Consider the following 8,129-nt stretch of genomic DNA (forward strand, 5'->3'; position numbering starts at 1 on the left):
CTACTACATTGACTGAGTCTGAGTCATCCAGGGATCAGAGTTCAGTTTCTCCTTGGCTTTAATGCATACTCAGGGTCAGCTATGAAATGACCCACTGAAGGACTGGAGTTGACAGGAATGGCAGCAGGGGGGCTAATTTTTTATTAAACATTATCAGACTCCACTTTTCTCATATTGTCGTTTGGAGGAACCAAGCCACCTTCCAGATGTAACAGGATTTCAACACATACATTTTACAGATGTGCCTTATAGAGAAGTAATTACCCAAAGCCAGATTTAATAAAGCAAGTATAGGAAACACCATTACCAATATTGTATTTATATCTTTTAAAACGCTAATGTATGTTCAATGCTTCAAAATAAACAAATTGACTCTTGGCTTCTGATGAATCCATACACAATTTAATAGGGTATAAAGGAAAGTAAAATTGCTCTTATGAAGAAGAGTAGATTAAAATACACATACCTCTATGTGCGTGTGTACACACAATTTTTCATGAATAATTTAAAGTTCGAAAAGCAATGCCCCATTACCTTGAATGGTTTCCTTAAAACAGACATTCTCTTACATCACTACAGTATAATTATAACTCAAGAAGTTAACTCGCCTACAATATTATCAGCTAATCCATAGATCTGATTCAAATTTCACAGATTGTCCCAATAACATCCTTTTTCAGCCAAATGGGGGGAGAAATCTTCCTGGCCCATGATTCAGTCCTGGATCAACATGGTGCATTTATTTATGTCTCTTTCGTCTTCTTTCATCTGGAAGAGTTTCTAAGCCTCTCTTTGTCTTTCATGACTGTGACAATTTGGAAGCGTACTGAGCAATTATTTTGTATAATTTGACTTAGTCTGATGTTTCCTCACAGTTAGTTTCAGGTTATACATTTTTGACAGTATACTACAGAAGTGATTTTGGAGAATACATATTCTAGAAGAAGAAATTACTGGATAATAATTAGATAAAATGTTATTTGGGGTTTTCAGAAAATGTTGCTGAATGACCGTCCCTATTTGTTACAAAGTGAAATAAGGGTCCATGATATTGTAAAAATGTGTTCCTGCAGCTTACTTGCCTTTCAGTTCTTTAAATAGTTGGATTTTTTTTCCCCTTTAAATATGAGGTTGTTACTGTGAGGCTACATTTAACAGCACAGTTTCCCATCTGAAAGGATAGTGGCATATTGAGAGAACGTAGATCCACATAACCCAACACGATGCTCAGGTGAATGGATGTTCTTAAAATTCTTAAAGTGTACCATGTTCCTAAGAAAGTAACTCAATACAAATGGAAAATAAACTGAGGTTTGAAGAATTGGTAGGATTTATGTTTCTACTTTGTGATAAGGAATAAGTTGATCGTAGTATTTCTATGTACAAGTCATTTGAAGTAACTTTTATTTGGCAAAAGCAGCAGAGTGCAGGCATTACATGATTACAGAGTCGGCCTACTTAGGGAGAATCCCAGATCTGTAATATCTTAGCTGGGAGACCCTGGATCTCTGTAACTTTGGTTTCCACATCTACAAAGAGGATCATCCTCGTACTGAATTATGGGAGCTACGGAGGATTACCTGGAACAATGCAAGCAAATTCCTTCCCGTGAGTCCTGTCATAGAGCCCTCACATACCACTGTGATCTGATGATGAATGGCTTTGTTAAAACCCAGGGTTATCCGCTTTTGAGTCCTTGGACAAGTAATTCGCTCCTATTTGGAAATGGAGGTAAGAATAGTACTCACCTCATAGAGTTCTTATGAAACATTAGCAGCAGCTTAATATATTGTTATTATCTCTTAGTAGTATCTTTATTAATATCAGTAACACATTACTATCTTTCTAATTAACATTCTTTAAAAAAAACTTAGTAGAAAATAGTACTTTTAATAACAATCCGTACATTTTAAAGTGCTACTTAAAATTGAAGAAAATAGGGGGACATAGCCCTCTCTAGGGAATGTTTGCTTTCTTCCAAAGTATAATTGCTGAAAGATTTTCTTCTTCAATGAACACAAGTACTTGATAGGTAACCTCAGGTCTGTTTCATTGTTTGGATTATACACAAATGTAGGAATTTAATTTTTATTATTAATTATAGCTACATATTGACATTGAAAATGTACACAATTTAATATTTCAAATGTGTTGAAATAAGAATCATTATTACTTTGGCAAAATATCAAAGTTTTGTGTGTATGTGTTTATATTGACTTTAAGGCTGCCTGGAGTGAATCTAACCAGAATTTCATGTGGCTTAGTAAATGTTCCAGAGAAGGGGCTCCTTACTTTGTCTGTTTAAACTGGACATAAGCGCGTTCCCTGCCACTGTCACTTGGAGGACATACTGTTCACAGATCACATCTAGAAGATGGTGTAATAGACTGTTATTTCCCAGGCTATCAGACAAATCCAGTTCATGCAAAGCCTCTCTCTCCTCTGCATCCCATAGTTTCCTCAAGTCTTGCTTTGTTTTAACTTCATGGTTAAATCCCCTTATGAAGGAAAATCACTAGACTCTAGGGTTTTTAGCCTTTTATTTTTGTGACATGGACCCTATTTGCAGTCTGAGCTCTGTTAATGCTTCTTTATCTTCTTCCTTTCAATGCAGGCATAATCCTTTCTATAATATCCACAGAAGTGTAACTCAGTACCTTAGAAGAAAAAGTATTCCATTTTCTGGGAATCTTAGATTGTTAGGAAAAATCTTTTTACACAGAAGATAAGTTTCGAACTGGGACACCATTGTAGTAGTTTCCTTTTTAGAAAACTAGGAACATTTTCCTTATATAACTCAAAGGGTACTTTTAACAATAAAAATGAGATGACAATAAGATGATAAAATGGGGAGAGGGAGGGGGAAGGGGTAGATGGGTGGAGGGAGAGTGATTGGTAGGACCACACCTATGGTCCATCTTACAAGGGTACATGTGAATCTTTCTAAATGTAGAATATAAATGCCTTAACACAATAACTAAGACAATGCCATGAAGGCTATGCTAACCAGTTTGATGAAAATATTTCAAATTGTATATAAAACCAGCACACTGTACCCCAGGACTGCATTAATGTACACAGCTATGATTTGATTAAAAAAAAAAGAAAAGAACAAAATAATTAAAACAACAAAAATAAATTAAAAAATTAAAAATACACCTCCAATTTATGAAATATTAAGGGCAAAACATTTAAAAATCAATTGGAATAATTTATAAGTAATTTTTCGTTTTCTAGTTATTGTCCATTTCTTCTCCTTGTTCTAGTGCTATTACAAAATACTCACGTTTTATATACTTTAATTTCCACAAAAGTCCTGTAAGGTAAGTAGGGCAGGAATTATTTTCCCCTGAGTATAAGGAAATTGAGCCATGAGATGCTGAGTGATTTACCAGAGTTCTCATAACTGTTACTGCCCAAGCCAAGAACTGTCTCACGACTCCTAGACCATTATTCTTCTCAGCACACCACCCTGTTGTTCAGCGCAGCCTCAGACTGTATAGCCTGCCAAGTCAATTCCACAAGTCAATGAGCATCTGTCTTTCAGTGTTGAGAACAGTCAGTCCTCTAGCTAGATATTGACTTGGCCTCAGTAAACTTGAGTTTCACTTTCCCCAGACAGATTGATAAGGACTTTTTTGTGGTTCTTGAAGATAGGAAGAGCACCAGGACACAGAATAACAGTTCTCAGATGTGTTAAAAGTTTAAAGAGAACAATGAAGGACTGAGATAAGACTGGAATTTACAGAACTATATCACTTTCAAGCTGTACAATTCCTTAATTTGTCTCCGCCAGATCATTTGGAATACTTTTCTTTCTTTTCTTTTGTCTCACTATATCTCTAATATTTGCTTAAGTAGATGCTAAAATGTATTTGAACAATTTACCCTGCCCTGTTAAGGACATATGAAGTATTTTTTATCTGCCATCTGTTGTCTAGGACTGAAAAAGATTTTCCTCATCTCCCTCTTGGTCTACCTATCAATGTAGAAATTAAAAAAGAACACTCTTTTTTAAAAGCTTAATTAGATTTCCAAGAAAGATTTTTACGGAGGAACCCACCAACAAAATTTTCATTGAATTCCATTAATAATAGAACAAGAAAACATGGCAATTTAGAAATTCCAAGAGAGACTTCTAAGATAAAAAAAACATTGTTAATTTTTCCTTCTGTATGTGCACACAAATGTTGATTGATTAGTTCCAATTTGTATTGAGTGCATGGAGTGTTCGTTTTTCCAGCCTTGCAATTCTTCACTCATAAGAATGGTCTCCAGTTCCAGCCAGGTTGTGACAAAAGCTACCAGGAGGGAGAAAGAGGGAATGGGTAAATTTCAACACAACATGTATGATGCTAGGCACATGCTGGGTTAGGGTCACCTTTATAACTTCAACTCAATCTGTACAAAGCAAACTATGCAACCAAAACTTGTGTACCCCCGAAATATTCTGAAATAAATAAAGAAAAAAAGTTGTTAATGAGACAGATGAATCCAGAAGAAATATTTTTAAAAATCCATTCAGCAGAATGCCTCCTCATCCCAGAGGATCCACTTCCTGGTGTCTCCACTGCTTGTGATGTTTCTTCTCCCTTAAAAAAAGAAAATACAGTGTACAGTAACCTTTAATCAAGATACAGCATCATAGGTGGAGATTGAAAGTGCCGTTGTTGTTGGTGGCAGTTTTTAATGGCTGATACAGGCTCTACTACTGCGCACTTTAGTTACTCTGAACGCATTAGTTTTTCACTGTATTAATGGTATGTCACATTTTCCCCCTGTTAAGTACTTATGTGTGAATAAGTAGCAATTTGTAGTATATAAATTTCAAGTCAGGAATGAGCTGTCCACATGAATTTCTGAGATAGTGAAACCTTTGCTTCCTGATGGTTCAGTGCGTATAAACTTCATTTCATGCACAAATTTACTAAAGTTTTGAATAAAATTACCTTCAGGATAGGTGTATAAGATGTAAATATAACAAATGAATCACACATTTAAACTTGGATCCCATTCAAAGATGTCTCTTTAAGTAAATGCAAACATTTCAAAATCTGATCAAATCTGAAATCCAAAACACTTGATCTCAAGCAATTTGGAAAAAGGGTATTCAATCTGTAACGTATCTTTTTGTCTCCATTTCCTTTTAAGATTTTCCTCTTTAACACGGATAGTAAAAAAACTTTGATGATGTGCCATGGTGTATTTTTTTTTCATATTTCTTCTGATTAAGGATTTTTGACCTTTGTGGATTTGGGGTTTATAGTTTGCATCAAATCTGGAAAATCTTTAGCCATTACTTCTTCAATTTTTTTCTGTTTACCTCACCTTTCCTTGCTTTTGATGACTCCAGTCACATTTATTTATTTGTTTATTTATGTATTTATTTATTTTGAGACAGAATTTTACTTTGTTCTCCTGGGTAGAGTGCCCTGGTGTCACAGCTCACAGCAACCTCAAACTCTTGGACTCAAGTGATTCTCTTGCCTCAGCCTCCTGAGTAGATGGGACTACAGGTGCCCACCACAATGCCCAGCTAGTTTCAGAAATGAGATCCCACTCCGGCTCAGGCTGGTCTTGAACTTATGAGCTCAGGCAATTCACTCCCCTTGGTCTCCCAGAGTGCTAGAATTACAGGTGTGAGCCACCACACCCAGCTCTCCAGTTACATTTATATTAGACAATCACCACTGACAGCTTGTTCAATATGTTCCAGTCTTTTTCTCTGTTTGTTTCAGACAGTTCTTATTGGTATGTCCTCAAGTTCACTACTCTTTTCTCTTTTTTATCTGCAGTGGTTAATCTTCAGTTAATGATACCAAACATAATTGGTTTTTTAAATCTTGGACATTGTATTTTTCATTTTTACAAGTTTGTATTCTTCTCAATATGCTCTACCTTCTTTCACGTATACAATAGTTATAACAACTGTTTTAAAGTACCCATGTGCAATTCAAGCATTTATGAAATTCTTTTATTTGTTCTTATTAATCTATATTTGTTATTATTATAGGCTATCATTTCCTCCTTCTTTGTAAGCCTTATGATTTCTTTCTTGGATGCCTGAAATTATAAATAGCATCTTGTTAGTCCCTGGATATTCTTGACTTTCTTGTGGGTTCCAGTTAAGTTAATTTGATACATACTTATCCTTTCAGTTTTTGCTTTTATACTGTGCTCTGTAAGACTAGATTAACTTTAATCTATGGCTATTTTTTCTCCCTTATGGTAGCAATGCTATCCTGTATACCTCCTCTATACCTTTTGATTTTCAAATTTTACAAGAGTTTCCCCTTTGACATAGAAACAAATTATTTCTGGGCCTCTGGGAACTATAGTGATTGTCTTCTCTAATTCTTTTAATTCCTTTTATTTATTTATTTATTTATTTTTGGTGAAATCAGGTCTCACTCTCCCATCCAGGTTGGCATACAGTAAGTGGTATGATCACAGCTCACTGCAACCTTCAATTCCCAGGCTCAAGCAATTTTCCTGTTCTCCTAAGTGGCTCAGACTACAGGTGTGCACATCATACCCAGATAATATTTAAGATTTTATTTTTGGTAGAGACAGGGTCTTGCTGTATTGTCCAGGCTGGTCTCGAACTCCTAGACTCCAGCAGTCCTCCCACTTCAGTCACCCAAAGTGCTGAGATTACAGGCTTAAACCACCGCACTATTTTCTCTAATTCTTTTGGGTAAATTTCTTAGTCCATTTTGTGTTGCTATAAAAGTATACCTGAGGCAGGGTAATTTACAAAGAAAAGAAGTTTATTTAGTTCACAGTTATGTGGACTGGGAAGTTCATGACTGGGCAACTGAATTTAGTGAAGACCTAATGCTGCTTCCACTCATGTTTAATAGTTGAAAGGGACTAGATGTATTCAATGAGAATAGATGGCAGAAGCAGCTAGATAGAGAAATTAAGAAAGCCAGATTCTTTTTAACAACTCACTCTCACGGGAATTAATTCATTCCCATTAGAGCAAGAACTTACACATCACAATAAGAGGACATTAAAACTAGTCATGAGGGGATCCACCCACATGATGCCTTTTATATAATTAATAATGTTCATAATATAACCTAGGACCTTTTGTAATTCAGGCACTAATGATTTTGATACTAGCACTTCTTTGTGTAGAAAACAGTGTGTAAAAATAATTCTTGCATTTGTTTTTTAATGCAAGCGTAACAAATCCTTTTACATCTCCTAACATAGATGGAGCTCCATCCAAACAAATATTTATGCAGGAATCTCAAGCCAAGTTATTACAATTAAAGTAATACTCGATCAAATAAAACATCTCTTGGCCTTTTGCTCTTGTTGGGAGTTGTCAACAAAATAAAAACTGTCCTATGATTTCTTCTTTATATACAAATCTACTGAATGGTAAAAGTTGGGGTTTACCACTGAGGTCAGTAGATTGATCCAACTGAATTCCAAGCATGTTTACTTCTTTGAAGTGAGATAGTACTTGAAATTCTATGTTTTCAGATAAATCCTTAACATGACGAGAAATTATATTATCTGAAAGTGGAATTTTTTAAAATTTACTTTTCATATTCTTTCCTGAACATTGTTTTGACAATTGCACAGCAGGCCAATAAAAAAAAAAAAAAAGGATTCTGAAACTACATGAGCTTTCATTTGCCTATGATTTCTGCAACTGCCTATCTCACTTCTTGTGCTTTATCTGATATCATTGCCTCTTTGGTCTCTACTTTTGCTTATTTAGTATTACTAAGCATAAGTCATTTGAAATATTCTACAGGCTTTTTGGATAAGTAGGAATGTCTGGGTTGTAAATGTCTCTTTAATTTGCTAGAAAACAGCTTGATTTGCTAATGCTTTGCCACAAAATGCACATATGGGACGTGGTGGATTTCCTTTAGTATATATGAAATTGAATGACAAATAACCTTTATTATAAATATGACTAATTGTTTTTCATTTAGTTGCTGCTGTACTGGATGAAGCAGTCTTTGACGCATTGTATTGTCTACTAATTCCCATTTCTTTACTAAAAACTTGTCCATTTTAGTTGAATTTTAGGTAACAAAAATAAAAAATGCCAAATCAAAAATAATAAAAAGAGAGGGAGGGGGAATGGGTGGAGGGAGGGAGAT

This window comes from Otolemur garnettii, unplaced genomic scaffold (genome assembly GCF_000181295.1).
Source record: "Otolemur garnettii isolate 467f Iridium unplaced genomic scaffold, OtoGar3 scaffold00072, whole genome shotgun sequence".
NCBI lineage: Eukaryota > Metazoa > Chordata > Mammalia > Primates > Galagidae > Otolemur > Otolemur garnettii.